Source organism: Neovison vison, chromosome 5 (genome assembly GCF_020171115.1).
Source record: "Neovison vison isolate M4711 chromosome 5, ASM_NN_V1, whole genome shotgun sequence".
Taxonomy (NCBI): domain Eukaryota; kingdom Metazoa; phylum Chordata; class Mammalia; order Carnivora; family Mustelidae; genus Neogale; species Neogale vison.
The window spans coordinates 17,747,453-17,764,475 of NC_058095.1; the positions used below are offsets into that span (position 1 = coordinate 17,747,453).

The following is a 17,023-nucleotide window of genomic DNA, read 5'->3' on the forward strand; positions in this document are numbered from 1 at the left end:
CACAGATACTCAGATGATTCATTAGCCACTTTCTCACCAGACATGGCTGGACACCATGAACCATGCTGACTAAGGCAATAAAACCCATAATATAATTTCCTTTTTTCCAAAGCAAACAGAAGAAAAGAAATGATCAAAGGAATTCCAAGCATTGTCTCTTTGAGGCACGAAAGGCAGTCTTCTACAGAACTCGTGGGCAAATGGCTACTTGAAACCCAAAGGCTCCTTGCAGAGTCCTGCACACAGAGGGGCAGGGCTCTGGGGCTGCACAGGTTTGAATCCCAGCTCGCTCTCTCTCTCTTTTTTTTTTTTAAAAAAAAGATGTATTTATTTATTTTATGGAGAGAGAGAGCATGCACATGAGCAGGGAGGATGGGAGAGGAGCAGAGGGGAAAAAAAATCTCAAGCAGACTCCCTGCTGAGCACAGAGCCCCAAAACAGGGCTCCATCTCCCAACCCCGAGATCACAAACTGAGCCGAAAACCAAGAGTCGGATCCTTAACCAATTGAGGCACCCAGGCGCCCCCCAGCTCATCTGTTATGGCAAAGTGACCTTATGAAAGTCATAACTTTCTGAGCCTCAGTTTGCTCATCTATGAAATGGGGGTGATAATTCTCAACTGGGAAGGGGGCAATTTTGCTTCCTTGGTGACACTTGGCAATGTCTGGAGACATCTTTTGTTGTCTCAACTGGGTGTAGAGGGTGGTGTTCCTGGAGGCTAGTGAGCAGAGGTGTTCTTTAACATCCTACAACACGGATGACAGCCCTCCACAACAAACAATTACCCAGCCCCAAACATCCACAGTGCCAGGCTGAGGAGGCCCATACTAGAGTGAATATTCAGGGAGGTCGCACACACATGAAGCACTCAGAAGGGTCTGCTAACACTTTTGCAAGGTCTCAAAAAACAGACGCTGCTGTTCGTTTGAGGAAGAGCACAGGTTACCCCTTTTCTAAACCTGAATGATTGGGGCAGGATATGGAAATCCTTAAACGCTGAGAACCTGGCTCACTTCTCCAGGTGTGAGTCACTCTGCAAATGTCAATTTCTTTTATTTAAAGCAGAGCCAGGGCTGTGCAAGTGACTCAAGGCTAGAAGCCTTTCCAGGTTATCGTGACTTAACTAGCTAGACTGGGAGGAAGTAATTTTGCCCTGGAGCTCTCCTTCCAGGAGTGCAGCCATCTCAAGGCTCAAAGATTCCGCAGTGCTCACCGGGGAGTGGGAATTGTGTTATTACCTCACCCCACACACATCAGGGCTTGGAAAGGCCTGAGAAAGGTAGCCGAAACCACGAAGCACCCCCTTGTCCCAAATGCCTTCCTCACCCGTAGGGATTTGTCCCTTTGCTGCAACCTGATTCGAAATTCCTTCTTGGGAGTTGCAGCTCTGGGCCAACAAGTAACTCTCTTCCACTAATACACATGAGTGTATTTAAAGATTTAAAGTCAGATCACCTACCTGTACCCTTGGGGCTAATAATACATTACATGTTAATTTTAAAAAATTTAAAAATATAAGGTCAGATCATCTGGATGGGGTACTGGATGCATGCAGGGAACCCGGACCCAAAGAAGTGTCAGGGGAATCTGGGTAAAGTACGTGGGCGTGGGGTGTCTTAAAGGAATGATGGCAAGCCAGGGAGCGTCTGCAGACTCTGGCTTGTGCCCACGTCTTTCCTGAGAAGTGTTGTGCCCAGAGGCGAACAGGTGGTGGGAGAGGCGAGCTGAGGATCGAGGCTTACTGATACCGACCTGTAAACCACCATCTGCCCAAGCTCCACCTCTCCCGGAGTGACTGATATCAACAACCCTGGGGCTGGAAGGAGTTTTAGGGACCCCCCAGCTTCCTTCTTGCCCACCCGCTCCAGGTCAGAGACAGAGCCGGTCAGGCACCAGACACTATCCAGCTCCAAAGCCTGGGCATTTTGAGGACCACAACCTCAAATGCTTCAGGGGCCAGAAGGATGACATAAGCTAAGTGGTTGGGTATAAGATAACACAGGCAGAGGCTGGGAGGAACTGCAGGCTGTGCTCTAAGGCATTCAAATTAAACACACACACACACACACACACACACACAGAAAAAACACAAAAACCAACATTCAGCCAGCCAAACAAAACATATCTGTGGCCTGAGTGTGTGGGTGAGGCCCTTAGGTTGTGAGTTTTCGACCCCTGACTAAATAAATGGTCTTCCCTACCCACCAATAACTTAGATCTCCAAAAATAAGCTTTGAGCTACCACCGACTATCTGAAAATGAGAACTCCTAAACAGGTCTTCGCTCTAAAACTTCCAGGAATGGGATGATCCTTACTTCCCAAGACACCTGGGAATGGGGCCTGCCTACCCCTACCCCTGGAGCCAGTTACCAGACCTACCTGCCATGGACCACCGAAGGGGATGGGGTGCCCAGGTCCCTACAAACTGTTTTTTAAATGTTTGTAATTGTTTATTACAAATAAAAGAGAAGCTCACCGTGGTACAGAGACGCAAAAGTTAGAAAAGAAAAACTACCCACAGCTCCCTAACACTACCCACTGCCCCCCCCCCCGCCCCCGTCAGAAGAAACCCCTGGTGACACCCTGGAGCATAGTTGAAGTCCAAGCCCCTTTTCTTGCATAGATTAAGTCCCAGTCTACTCTCTGGCCCTGTGACAAATAAACCCGGCTGGCAGATGCTTCGTGTTGCGCTCCCACCACATTGCTCCTCCAGCTGTAGAAAGAGGTTGCACCAAGCCATCCGCAAGCTCTCTCATCAGACCTGGGTTTCAACATACAAGTCTGACCCATCAGGCCCTAGGCTCCCCAAGCTTCTCAAGGAAAGGCACTTGAACCTGTCTTACTCGTCCTCGGGAATTCTACAGAGCCAGGCACACAGTAAGTGCTCAATAAAAGTGTTTCCAACCTTCTAACCGCCCCCCCCCGTCCGCTACCCACCACCACCCCCCGCAATGCCACACCTTCCTCTGCAGCCCAGGCTAAGTAGAGAGTGGAAGCAGAACCAGACCCAGGAGAGAGCGCCTCGCCGTCTCCAAGGTAACCTGAGTCCCTAGCTTGGGGAGCCCACGCATGCGCACACTCGCCCTTCCTTCCCGTAACCTCCAGAAGCACGCAACCCGTAAAAAGACTGCCAGAAGCCCAATGCGCATGTGTGGTTCCACCAACACTCCGGCCGCCTCCGCCTCTGTCAATCCGTCCGCCTAGCAATCTCTGCTCTATAAACACTGTCCGGAAATAATGCCCATTTCTGGAAACGAGGCCTTCCTAGCCAATCTTTGCTAGGGGCCGTACGACGGGACTAGCCGGGACGCGCCGGCTCATTGGTCAGACTGGAGGAGTGGGCGGGGCCAAGGGTCGAGGTGCGGCCAGAGCAAGGAGGCGCGAAGAGTGGCAAATCTGCAGCCGCCGGGGGAGGCGTGGCCCCGAGGGCGGCCGGGAAGGCGGTGAGGGGGCGGGGCTCGAGACCGGGGCGGGGCGACCGTAGTCCCGGAGCCCAGCGGTCGGCGGCCGGCGGCGGGAGAAGGCGCGAGGGGAGCGCGAGACACTCGCTGGTTGGGGAGATCGGCGCTCAGCCGGTAGGTGACTGGGCGGGACCCCGGGGTCCCGAGCGGGGCGTCGAGGGAGCGGCTGGGATGAGTCGCCCCTCCGCTTGGGGCCAGGCCGCGGCCTGGCCCGCCGTCCGGAGTGGTGGGGGTCGGCGGCGCGGCCGGTCAGATCCACTGGCGCGGGGGCCCTCGGCGGCGGGCCACGAGCGCTCGCTTGACACCACGCTGCCAGGGCCAAGGTCGCACGCCTTGCTCGTCTCGCACCCCCGCAGGCCGCACACGCGCCCAGAGTGTGCCAAGGGGCGCCCTGCTTCCCCTTCCCCAGCACCCCCTTTAGCCCCGCGCTCTCCTGCCCCGTCGCGAAGCCCGCCTCTCCTGCTCCTCTCCCTTGGTGCCTCCAGGGTGGGAACTCGCCTCTGTCGGGGACGGAAGGTGGCCGATGCACAAGCGCTCCTGTCGTGCGCCCTCCCACCTGCCCTGGCAGTGAAACCCTCGGCCTTCCCTTGGGAAGTTCTCTGGTCACACCCCGAGGCGGGGAGAAGGAGCAGAGCCTGCTTTTGGCACCAGCGGGCCGGTGCTGGCCACTCTCAGCATCCTCTTTCTTACCCTGACCCTCTGTAATCCTCTCCGCTCCACTCAGGACTTCATCCGTGGGCTCCGGTATAATATTCCCATCTTGGAAGCCCGTGGGGCACGGGCAGAAAGAGGCCTCTTGTCCAGTGCAGAGTCCCACCTGCTCAGAAGCCTCCCTGGTACTGGGTAACTTGGAAAAAAGCGCTTCCTTCCTAATTGGAGTTTTAAATGTTGCGTCAGGTCTTAAATGGATGGGGGAAGTACTGTGGGGAGAAGAGAATGAATGGAGAAAATGTGCAGAAATCTGTGGTGTAAATGGCAGAATTATTTTTGTCCCCTGGAGACAGTGAACACCAGTGACTTGATTAAGGAATCTAAAAGCAAGTCAAATTAAATGATGAGAAGTGGGGCCCAGTACAAAATAGCAGTCTGAAGTTCATTCCAGGAAAAATGTTGAAAACCCCTTGACTAGAAACATGGTCTGTCTGAAAGATTAGAGGGAGATACTATCTTAACATTAGTGATGTGTTAGTGATGTGTTTTTTTTTTTTTTTTTTTTACTCTGTATCTTCCTACCTGTAACCTCCTTTTTCCTTGAGATGTCTGGGTGAAAACATAGTATTGTCCTGTTTTATAGGTGAGGTACCTGAGGCAGGTTGGGGGTGGTGGTGCTTGGTATACATCATAGCTGGGACTCAGGTTGAAGAGCCTGGGCCACTGGAGTCTTACCCAGATTCCTTCCCCTGGACCAGGACCACGTGATGGGACTTAGTTGCAAGAAGAAGGGAGATGTTTGGTGTGGTGTTTTTGCCCTCACCATGAGAGGACAGCTGCTTGTCATGTCGCGATGTGTTTGAATTTACTCTTGGTGTTTTTTAAGTGATGTCAAAATCGGTTCCTGGGGTGCAGTGATGCCAGACCTCTGACACCTTGAAGACATCCTCATTTATTTTGAAGGGTGTGGTGGGTGAACTTCTCAGAAGGTCTCAAAATAAAAGTTAGAGTCTCAGACTTTAATTTTAGAGATACGTACCCAGGTGTGTGTTCCAACACTTTTGTAAAATCAGACAGCAATCAGCGGCTAAGCTTTAGGTCACCTTCTGCCTGTTTCCAGATTATAAGGAGCAGTTCTGAAGGGGGTTTTTTTTGGCCCCTGGTATTGTCTGTTAGGGTTTGTGGGAGCGGCACCACAGACGGAGACCCTGCCAAATGAGCCTTTATCTATTAAACAAAAATGTCTGGTTGGCCGTTTCGCCTCAACAGATGGAGGTTTGGTTCCTCATTTTGGTTCTCCTGTTGAACACTGACTCCTTTGTGATCTGCTTGGAGTGTTTGTATATCATTTAATGTTGAGAAGCAGGCTTGCCCTGATTGGTTGCCCAACTCCAGGCAACTGTTGTGATTTTTTTTTTTTTTTTTTTTTTTGGTTTATGGTAACAGTTCATCGCAGCCAAGGCCTGGTGAGAGATCTGTAGAGATGGGAAAGGCAAAGCCTCATCCAGGGCTGTTTTCTTCATTGTTGGCACCCTCTTAAGAGCCCTCTATCACTTTGGCCCGTGAAATCACTTTGAATTTCCTATTTTTTTTCCTGTCTCAGTGGACAGTACATGAGCTTTTCTAGCAGGTCTGCCTGCCTTGATGAAGAGCTGACAGATTCATATTGGTTGGCCTGACAGATGCTCTTTCTGGGACAATAGTTAAGAAAATGATAGAGCCAAACTCAGTCCTAAATTAAAGTATAAGTCAGCCTGATACTCGTCTAGGCAGCGTATTTGTACCGATGGCTTCCATCACCTCAAAGCTGTTTTTTTTTTTTTCCTGGCAAAAGGTTAAAATGCAACTAAAATTCTGCTTTCGTGATTAATAAGTCACTACCGCAGTTGTGTCTGATGCTTCCTGTTTGCCCCATTTTAGTATTTCAGTTAAACTGGAAACATCTGAGCCTTATGGGCACTTTTGATGGCACTGGTGTGAAATTGGCGGGAAGGGAGACCATTCCATGTCGGTGGATTTGGGGAACCGTACGGATAAGCCAGGCCCTCTGGCCTCTGTGCACAATGGGAGGAAGGGAAAGGAGTGGGGGCTGAGCATTTGAAGTGAGCCTTTGAAGTGATGCACGTGTGAAGGCTTTGCATGCTCTTGGTGATGCTGACTGAAATGCTGAAACAGTAGATTAGAAATAGAAGGCTAAACTTAGGGCAGTTTGGTTAGTAGAGCATTTCAGTTGAGCTGAGTGAGATGTTCCAGTATGTTGGGTATGGAGCCTTTAGTACTGGGCTTGTCTTATTTACCTGAGTGACACTACAGAGAAAAGTCATTTTTCCTCAGTGGCCCGTGTGCCCTTCTTATCTTAAAAGATCCTCTTCCTGGCTTGCTGGTTTACGTCCTTTAACCCCTTATCATCCTGATAGAAATCCCTTAAGATTACATGGCATCAAGAGTCATGGTACTCTGTAACCATTTTTGGGAGGTACTGGTGTAAAGGAAGGCAGGACCAAAGATCAGGAAAGGGAATCCTCATTAGGAGGAATAAAGTGGATAAGATTATTCAGGACATGACTATCATACCCAGAATCTAAGCCCACATTTCTGGACCTCTAGTTCACTGCTTTGTCTACTAACCCACTCATGAAAGGATAAATTGTTTTGTTTTGTTTTGTTTCCCCCAAAACATATCAATTGTGAATGTAACTAAACCAGGGTGGCCGCCTTATTTATCTATTTATGCTAACAAATATTAATATTCATAAGTATTGCTGATGATTATTAAGGGCCATCGGTTACTTATAGATTACTTATGAATAAAAGGCTGAAAGGTGAAGAACACATCCCCCCCCCACAAGTCCGCTTCTTTTTGTTTGACAGATGCAGAAATTAACGCGGAGGGGTCAGGTGATCGGGCGGAATTGATAGAGCAAGTCCACAGTGTCTCCAATTTCAGATGCGGGGGTTTCGGCTGTCAAGTCAGACAGACCTGGGTCAGGTCCAGTTCTGCCACTATCTACCTGTGTGACTCAGGCAAATCACTTCACTTCCCTCGGCACTGGGTGCCGCATCTGTAAATGGGATCAGAAATACTTCATGGGATTGTTTTGAGTAGAAAATGAGAGAATAGATGTCAAGTGCTGAGCTCAGTGCCTGGCACCTAATAAGTCCCAGGACATGACGCCTACAAATGGTGGTGGTGGTCGTAGTGGTAATAGCAGTAGTCCTGGTTGCCTTTCCTCTGTAAGACGATGTCAGGAAGGGTCAGACCACCTGACAGGGGAGAGTCATTCTCTCAGGAGGACCTCTGGAGGACATTTCTTCGGGGCTGGGGTTTCGCTGTCACGTTCTCCCTGTCGTGTACTAAACACTGCCCTCACCACCCTCCAGAGGAGCCAACAGAGACCCAGGCTGTGCCCGATCAGAGCTGGTGAACCTATCCCCAGGGCACCCTGGGTGTTCCCAGGACTCTGAGCCAGGAGCTGGGCCGGGCCTTCCTAGGACTCCCTTCTGCCCACCTCCCACCCTCATAGTGGGAAGCAGGTCCCAGAGCTAAAGCTCTGGAGATGAAAAATGGGAAAATACTGTATAGAATATAAGTCAGCAAGGACTTGTTCTTTGAGGGACTCAGAGGAAGATTTTGGTTCTGTGCGGTGGGGTTCTCGCCACTGCGTGGCACCCCCCAGCTCACTGCCCTTTCCCCCTTATATATACAGCTTTGTCAGCTTATTACTACTCCCGGATCTGGGGGTCCTAGATCTATAGTCAGGGGCTTGCAGATCTTCCTTTAAATCACCCAAGGAATTGGTGACTTTTTTTTCCCCTTTGGGAAAAAAAAAGTCTCACACTACATTTTAAATTCCTTTTTCCTCTTCTTAATACAAAACAAAAATACCAGCTCCCACCAGACTGACGTTCCCTTTAAATAACATTTTGTTTTCTCTTGGGGAAGCTGTCTTCATGGCCAGAGAGTCATTTCTAAAGTGAACCTAGTTTTTAGAAAAAATAGATCACCGGATGTCAAGCCTCATGTGGAGCTCGGTTCAGATGAAAATGAAACCAGCAGGCCTGGAGTGGCAGCCCCACACTTGACTTCAGGCTGGAGGTGAGAGGCAGAGCGTCTGAGCCCTGCTCACTAACTGCTTGGCCTCACGGAGTGCATTTGATAGGTGCCTTAGTCATTTTCCAGGCAGCTTTGCTTAGGTGAGCAGAGCACTTTCTCTAGAAGGTGAGTCACCCATGCAGGGGTGTAGGTGACAGGCGACTTATTCCCCAGCACAACTGCAGAGGAAGTCTTAACCAGACCTTGTCAAGAAGCCCTCTGCCACGGGGCGCCTGGCTGGCTCACTTGGAAGAGCATGCAACTCTAGAGCTGGGGGGCATGAGTTCGAGCCCCGTGGTAGGGTTAGAAATTACTGACAAAATAATAAATAAACTTTAAAAAAAAAAAAAAAAGCCCTCTACCAAAGATCACTTTCATTTCAGCGGAAGGGCTTTGGAGGCAGGGATAAAGAAACAAATGGGAGGCTCCCAAGGCTTGCCAACCAACAGAGAGATGGATCCCCTGGCTGGGGGAGGGGGTCATGTGGACGAGGCACAGAGCCCAGATTAGCCGTGTCACTGCGCTCCTGAGTCCAGCCACCTTGAGGGTGGGAAATGGCCCCATTCCAGTGACAGTCAGCAAAGAAGCAGGACGGGAGCTTTGGCTCCGGGGAGCTGGGAAACCCCTTGGCAAAGAGCAGAGAGTGCAAACCATGCTTTGGTGTGAAAGACCTTTTAGGGAGCCCTTTTCTACCTGCTGCCTTGCTTTTTGCCACTTGAGTTGGAAGGCTCTGAAGAGCTCCAATGATTGAAAAGGCTAGATGAAACCCTGGACTTCAAGAAATTGTCATTTTATTGTCATTCCAAGCCTGTCACCACTTCAGTTGTCTGTGCATCCAGTGCTGGTGTTTGGACTCAGAAAGAAGCAGCAGAGAAAAGTCCTGAGCCATCCCTGCCCCCCTAGTTTCTGGTTGCTATGGCTTCTGGCCACCCTCTTCCCACTAAGGCCATGACCAGGCATCCACCAAGACAAAGATCTGTTCAAAACTCTGTTCTGGGGGCGCCTGGGTGGCTCAGTGGGTTAAGCCTCTGCCTTCGGCTCAGGTCATGATCCCAGGGTCCTGGGATCGAGCCCCACGTCGGACTCTCTGCTCAGCGGGAAGCCTGCTTCCTCCTCTCTCTCTCTACCTACTGCCTACTTGTGATCTTTCTCTCTGTCAAATAAATAAATAAAATCTTTAAAAAACAAAACAAAACAAAAAACCTCTGTTCTGGACCCATGTAATTGGTGTTGAACTTGACAGCTAATGGTCAGGGACATCTGTAGGCAATGTCCAGGGTTACCCACAAAGTGGGCTTGACTCTATTGAAGCCTCAGGGAAAGAACTACTAGAACTACTAGAACTAGAACTACTACTAATAGAAAGTATTTCTAGACACCCCACCCCACCCCACCACCCCCACCCCCCGCCCAGCCCCAGAGCCACAGCCTGTCAATCCGAACTAGCCAGCCATCATTTCCAGGCAAGCATGGCTAAGCAACCTTTAGGCCCTAACCACTCTGTCAAGAAAAAGCTGTTAGAATTACAGCCTGGAAATGACCATTACCATTCACATTCTCTACTACTTTACAGAAGAGAAAATGATGGCCCAAGAAGCTGAGTGGGTTGCCCAAGGTCACATGGCTAGTTCATGGCAGAATCTGAACTAAAGTCCAGATCTCTTCACTGTGCTGTGCTGCCAGTGAGCAAAGGAACTACTCGTGGAGTAGGAATTGGATTTTTTAACTAGTTCCTCCTTTATTCCCCTCCCTTGACCCCATCACTGTCAGTCTTGCTGCAAGCTCTGCCAGATCTGGGAAGGGTGGAACCAGAGCAGCTGCTCTAAGCCTAAGAAAAAGTCAACAGAAAGCTATTCACTTGACACTCTCTTATACCATGAGTTTGTGTAACCAAAAGGAGGTCAAGGTTGATAAGAAAAAACAATTCTGGGCAGGATTACCCGGAAGTCTCAAAGGTTGCCTGCACCTTTAGGGCACCATCCTACCTCACCAAGCAGTGTCTTACCCAGAGTGGGCATTCACATCCTATTTATGATTGACCGTGATGGTGCAAACCCACTGGGCACTAAGAAGTGCATCTTTCCACTGTGAAGAAGGGACACGTTGCCCATGGGATGTAGGTGACCAGAAAAGCCAGAGTAGTCAGGGGTCATTCCAACTGGATTCAGCCAGCAATTCTCAGTGAAGAAGCTCTTCCCTGTGGGCAAAGCATGATGTCCCATCTGAATGATGGCCCCTATACATGCAAAGAACAGTTGTATCTGAGACTCACCACCCACTGTCTGCTGTCATTGACATTTCCTTTCACTGGGCCAGAATTAGTCAATACTGGTCTCCTGGTCAATACTAAGGATGACTGGGAGGTTTAGGAGGAAAGGGGGCCTTAGCCAAACTCAGATGAAGATGCTCTTAAAAGTTAAGATTAGAAATACTTTGGCCCAAGAAGTTAGTTGGATGAACCAGGCTCCTTGAGCCTGTGCCCAGTAGTCCCAGCCTACTGTTGGGACTGTACTGTTGGCAGATGTACTTTGAGAGGCAGGAATAGCTTTCTAGAGATAAATAGATAAATGTAAAAGCTGGAGATTTGCGTACCACCTCCTGTCGAGGATATTTGTGCACATTGGAGCCCAGGTGGATGCTGTCTGGCACAGGAAGGTCTTCTTCTCAAAGAGTTGCAAGTAATTGGGTCTCAAGGTCAGCATTTAGGAAAGGGGATGAGGGCGGCTCGGTTGCCAGCTTGAGTGACACCTTCTTGCTGGGGTGCAGTCAGAGTACAGCCACCCCTGGTCACCAGGCTCTGCCTGCTTCTGCTCGCCAGGTGCACTCAGATGCCAGACCAGACAGGCTCTTAGAGCCGGGACCCTAGTGTGTTCTTTAGGAGTGTATCAGTCATCCTTTCAGTGAGCCTTTGCCAGGAATGTCACATATGGCAGGCTCTGGCAGGTGCTAGAATATGAAAGAATAACGGAGATGCTTCTTTTAGGGAGCTTGCTGTGGCAGCAGGGCTGGGGGTAGGGGATAGACATTGAAGGTGCTAAATCGTGAACCACGACTCTGGCGGCTGGAGAGGAGCCAGGAAGGCATCGCGGACCGGTGGTCCTCCTGGTCCAGCTTGACCCAGCACTGTCACACATAGAGTTCCTTGGAGGGCAGGAGCCCCAACTCCCATTCTGCGGAGACCTGGGTGGGATCTATCAGCTTGGAAAAGGAGCTTGAGAACAATCAGGAAACTTTGGCAGTCTGGGAGGAAGGGAATGTATTTGCAGAGGTGAAGCCACTGTCGGGAGAAATGTTTGCTCACATAGTTCAGCGCAGAAGCAGACAACGGGTTGCCAGCTGTTGAAGATAGGGCTGACTTAGCCCACCCTTCCCGGCTGCAGTAGAGAGGGCAGTGACATGATCCCATGTGCTTGGTGCCGCTCTGACACAGGTCCGCAGGCAAATGATTCAAAGCCTGACCCATGACTGTGCTTCTTTGTAACTAAGTTCAGTCCAAAAAAGCCTTTCCAGGGTTATGATGGTGACAGCCTCGTGAGGGCAAGGACCTTGTCTGTCTTGGTCACTGTGGCATCTGGCATCTGCTGCCCATAGCACAGCACCTGGAGCGTGGGATCCACCGGCCAAGGATTTGTGGTCCAGGGAAAGTACAAGACTGGCATCCACATTCCTCCTCCTGGGCCCTCCTGGCCCAAAAGAGGCTGAAGGAGCCACAGGCTGTTCATGGTTTCCCCTCCTTGACCAAGGAATACTCTGAGAGCCTCTGAATTCTCCCTGTTTTACCACAGGCCCCAGGCCTTTCTTCCCTTCTTAAAGGAGGACAAGAGTGTGATCCTGTATTATAAAGGGACATGTCAAAGTCACCTTTGTTGCTCATGTCCTCCAGTTGTCACTCAGGCCAATCTGTCAAAGGTTGTGTAGGGCAGAGTCTGAAATGAGGCCATGGTCAGGGTTCCACTGCCAAAAAGCAGAGCTGGACCGTGTGCTTCCTTCCAATTACCCCTGTGCGTTGGAAGTCTTCTGTGGAAAACCGAGTTGTTTGGGTTTCTTGTTTATTCTGAAGTTCCTCAAACTAGTTCCTCAATTTCAAAACCAGTCACCAGTGACTACAATGAACTTGAAGCCTCCTCCCTCACAGGGAGGCTGAACCTGTCTTTCTCCGTCTGCTCTGAGTACAGGTAGACCCTGCTTGAAGCCAGTTCCACCTGGGAAAACAGAGTTCCTTACCAAGCGAGAGAGGAAGGCAGTGGTTGTATTTCCGTGAGATTCACTTTAGCCCAGGGAACTGCTCCTTGCTCAGAATCCAGTTCAGAAGGTTAAATAAGAAGAACTGTTTTTTACAACCAAATGATGCTTGTAATGATGACCTCAAGGCTTGACAAGATCCAGAAGTACATTTTGACTCATCAAAAGAAAGCTGATTGGGTTTGGTGTGATTTTTGTGTCTGGGGCAGTTCATGGCTCTGTAATCTTTGGAAATTGATCATTACCAAATGGTATATACTGCAGCCCTGCTTAATCAAGATGTGTAATGACACAAAATACCCCACAGAACACACTTGCAATTTTTTTTGACTTAACATACATTAAAAATTCCCTGCTGCTTATTGTATAAAATGAGACACGCATATGATTGTTTTGGTTTTTTGTTTTGTTTTCTTTTCCTCACTACTCCTCCTCCCCACCCCCCTCCATTCTCCTGCCTACCAATTCCATAATCGCCCGCGTGGATCAGTGATGCCCCGTGGCATGTTCTGTATACTGTTGGATTCAAAAGTTAAATTGCAAAGGATTTAAAAGTTGAATTGAAAATGCTTTTGTAACACTTTTCTTTTAGAGCTTACGCCATGCTCTTTATCAGGGCCCTGGAGACAAAGTACCGACCATATTTGAGAAGATACTAGCTGATGCTCAAGGCTTTGCTATTAAACAAACAAACAGCAACAAAAACCACAGAAGGCCTGGAGTCAGGCCTTCTAAAATGCAGGGCACATTTGAACTTTGTTGTAGAGTTGGTCCTTGCAACGGGCCTGCGTGTGCCTAACCTGATACCCACGCTGGGCATGGGGAGACTAAGGAATATGGGGCTGCCCCATGTCCAGCTTGAAGTCTTTGCTTCCCATTGCCATTTTAAAGTTGCTTTGCTGCAGAACATAGGCTGGCTGCGTTTATACTCCCTAATGGAGATGCTCCCTCCTGGGTCAGTCCCTAGGTTTCTCACTAACAAACCTTTGACTTGTGGCAACTTCTGTGTTTGGGTCTCAATTTTTTAAAGCTTTAGATCATGTGAAAACAGAATGTTAATGTTAAGAATCCGTACTTTGACAAAAGAGCCCCTGGGCACAAATCTGGTTTCTGCCAATTCCTTGCAGAGTAGCATCAGACTTTTTTTTAGCGTCAGACTAATTTACTTGAGCTCCTGAGCCTCAGTTTCTTCCTCTGTATAAAGGGAACAACATTAGTGCCCTGCTCACGGAATTCTTGAGAGGGTCCAAGAGACAGTGCATGCATTACCTAATATGTAGCAAACAGTAATAGCTACCGTTATTTCTATTATTATTGACACTGGCACGTAATTAGCATGTATACACATAGTAGCAGACTCTTGCTGTCCACAGGACAAAGATGTCCACGGGACAGCTAATTTCAACTTCAGCTGTCAAGGAATTCTGGGTCCTGGTTCCTCATGCACCAGCAGCTCGTTCCTCAGTCCCTTAGGAGCTGGGCACTGCCAACAGAGGGAGAAGCTAGACGGCACGCGCAGAATGCACTTCAAAGAACATCTCCCTCGTAGGCTGACCTTGCCTTGCTGACTGCTTCTACCCTTCTGATTTGGGGACTCTCCCTTTCTCCTTTGACAGCATCTATTCCAGACCTTCCTCCCGATGCTAGGGCTGCTGGCTAGAGGCTTTGCAAGGCAGATTTCAGCTCTACAGAAGCAAGGACTTTCAAACAAATGGTACTTCCAGTCCCGGAAAGTTCCGCTCGTCTTGTATCAGCTTCCTTCTCGTTGGAGGTTTTGCTAACGTTTACCAGAGCACCCACTGTGTTCCAGGCACAGTACTTGGCATTTAAAGATTGCTTCTTGCATTCAGCTGTCCTAAAATCCTGTTGTTTCCGTTTGAGCATCCCTGTTTTACAAATGAGACAGCTGTGTCTCCAGAGTAAGTGATCTTCACCCTTCACCTCCCAGAGTGTGAGAGACTATAGCTCCAGCTCAGACCTTTGGACTCTAAGGCCATCCTGCTATGTAGCTGGGTGGCCATCCTTGGGATTGTTAAGTGATATGTTGGAATAAATGACTTCCAAAGGCCCTTCTGATCCCAAGATCATTTTGTGATTCCTTTATTCATCCAGCCAGCCACTCTCCCCTACTAGATTATAGGCATCTTGAAGGCAAAGATAGCATCTTTCTAGCAAATGACATATAATGTTTGGGAACCACCTGTCCTGGACTGATCAATGCTTCCCACTTTCCTAACACCTAGAAATGAGAAAAGAGGGACCATGCGAAGGGTCACCCAGAAATTCTGGTTCTAGGGGTTTACCACCTAGAATTTACCTATAAAAGTACACAAAAAAGTGAATAAAGAGCTTTTGGGTTTGGTTTTGTTTTGTTTTTGCAGTAATACTTGTAAGACTGAAAAACTGGGAATAATTTGCAAGAACATCCATAGGAGAATAGGAGGAGAAATGATTGGACAGGGGCACCTGGGTGGCTCAGTGGGTTAAGCCTCTGCCTTCGGCTCAGGTCATGATCTCAGGGTCCTGAGATCAGGTCCTGCATCGGGCTCTCTGCTCAGTGGAGAGCCTGCTTCCCTTCCTCTCTCTCTGCCCGCTTCTCTGTCTACTTCTGATCTCTGTCTATCAAATAAATAAATAAAATCTTTAAAAAAAAATAAATGATTGGACATTTATGCCATGGAATCCTTTTCTTTTTTTTTTTTTTTTAAGATTTATTTATTTATTTGAGAGAGAGAGAAAAAAAGAGAGAAAGAGCAAGTCGGGGGAGGGGTAGAGAAAGACAAGCAGACTCCACATGGAGCACAAAGCCCACATAGGGCTTGATCCCAGGATCCTGAGGTCATGACCTGAGCCAAAGGCAGATGCTTAACTGACTGAGCCACCCAGGTGCCCCTCTACCATGGAATCTTACAGAGCCATGAGAAAAAAATGAAAGAGATCTCCATACATTGAAGTAGGACAGCGTCCATAATCCACTGTGGGTTTTTTGTTGTATTTTAGGGTTTTTAAATTTTGTTTCTAGAGAGGAAATGGAGGGGTGGGGCAGAAGGAGAAGGAAAGAGAGAATCCTTAGCAGACTCCAACGCCCAGCATGGAGGCCGAGTCGGGGCTCGACCTCACAACCATGAAATGACCACCTGAACTGAAATCAACGGCTGCATGGATGCTTAACTGACTGAGTCACCCAGATGCTCTCCATAATCTATTGTTAAGTCAAAGATATAACTCGTAGAATATTAGCTATCTATAAGCCCATGTTTCTTTTAAAAATAGACCCTAATATTTTATATTTATATATATATATATAAATATGCTAGTGGAACTAGAAGGATTTACACCAAATTTACATTGTAGGGAGGAGGGAATGAGGCCAAGTTCTCTTTTCTTTTTTTTTTTTTTTTGGTCCCTCTAAGTACTTTGTATGGTTGACATTTTTACAGTGAACAAATACTACTTTTGTAGTTGAAAACAAAATACAAATCAAAAAAAGAAACAGGGTTCCAGGGTGGCTCAGTCATTAAGCATCTGCCTTCGGCTCAGGGTATGTTCCCAGGGTCCTGGTATCGAGCCCCGTATCGGGCTCCCTGCCCAGCAGGAGGCCTGCTTCTCCCTCTCCCACTCCCCCTGCTTGTATTCCTTCTCTCTCTCTCTCTCTCTCTCTCTCTCTCTTTCTGTCAAATAAATAAGCAAAATCTTTTTTTTTTTAATTCTCTAATTTAAAGGAAAAAAGAAACAGGGTCAGATATAATATAAAGAAGGTAGGAGAGATTCGCCAGCACAGCTGGCCGCCTTCGGGTTTTCCAGATTCCAGACCAACCCTCAGGTCCCACCCTCGACATCAGCAGGGAAGGAGGCGCTGGTGGCTTTGTCTCGGGGCCAGTTCTGCTGTGTGTCCCGCTCTTTATGGGGCCTCTTGTGCCCACGGGCATTTCTTATATTTAGCCCTAGCACGGGCCTTCACCGCTGTACACACTTGGCCTCGGTGATTATACATAAAAGCAAGGAAGCCATGGCCTTCAGAGTTGAGGACGGCTGACAGGGCCATCTTTGAGCACCTTCCTACTTCTTGAGTCATAACAGCCCCCAGTGGGAAACAAGAAAGAGACAGAAATGAAAACCAAAACCAGGAGGGATGGGCTTGCCATCTCCAGCCCTCTGTTTCGGTAGCGCTGCTGCCCGAACTCGCTGACCAGCCATAGCGATTCTGATAACGCCTTCGTGGGGGCTGTGGGTTGGGAGTATTTATTATCACGTATTTATTAAGACCCACTCACGCTGTGAACCAGATGCCTCTTCAATTCCCATACCACGAGACCCTTTTTTGAGTGATCATTTGTTTTCGTTATAAAAGTAATACTCCCCCAAAGACATCTCTGGGGGGACACATAAGAAACCGGTAACTGAGATCCCCTCAGAGGGATGGGGCAAGGATGAGAAGGCCATACACTTTTCACTGTATAGCCTTTCTGTATTTTTTTAAACACTCGGAAACATTATCTGTTACAAAATGAAAACTGGGAAAGATAATACATGCTGTCTGGAAAAAACATGGAAAAATTAGAAAAGTATAAAAA

The 17,023-nt window shown here is 48.5% G+C and overlaps 1 protein-coding gene across 1 annotated transcript in view; it reads left to right on the plus strand.

The window, feature by feature from the left end:
• Window positions 1-3,507: 3,507 nt before the first annotated feature.
• The window catches only part of MAP3K14 (mitogen-activated protein kinase kinase kinase 14), a 43,418-nt gene continuing 29,902 nt past the window's right edge, over window positions 3,508-17,023 (plus strand). The window contains exon 1 of the mRNA XM_044247724.1: window positions 3,508-3,577. The gene's annotated coding sequence lies outside the window, so the exon portion shown is untranslated. The remainder of the gene's footprint in view (window positions 3,578-17,023) is intronic.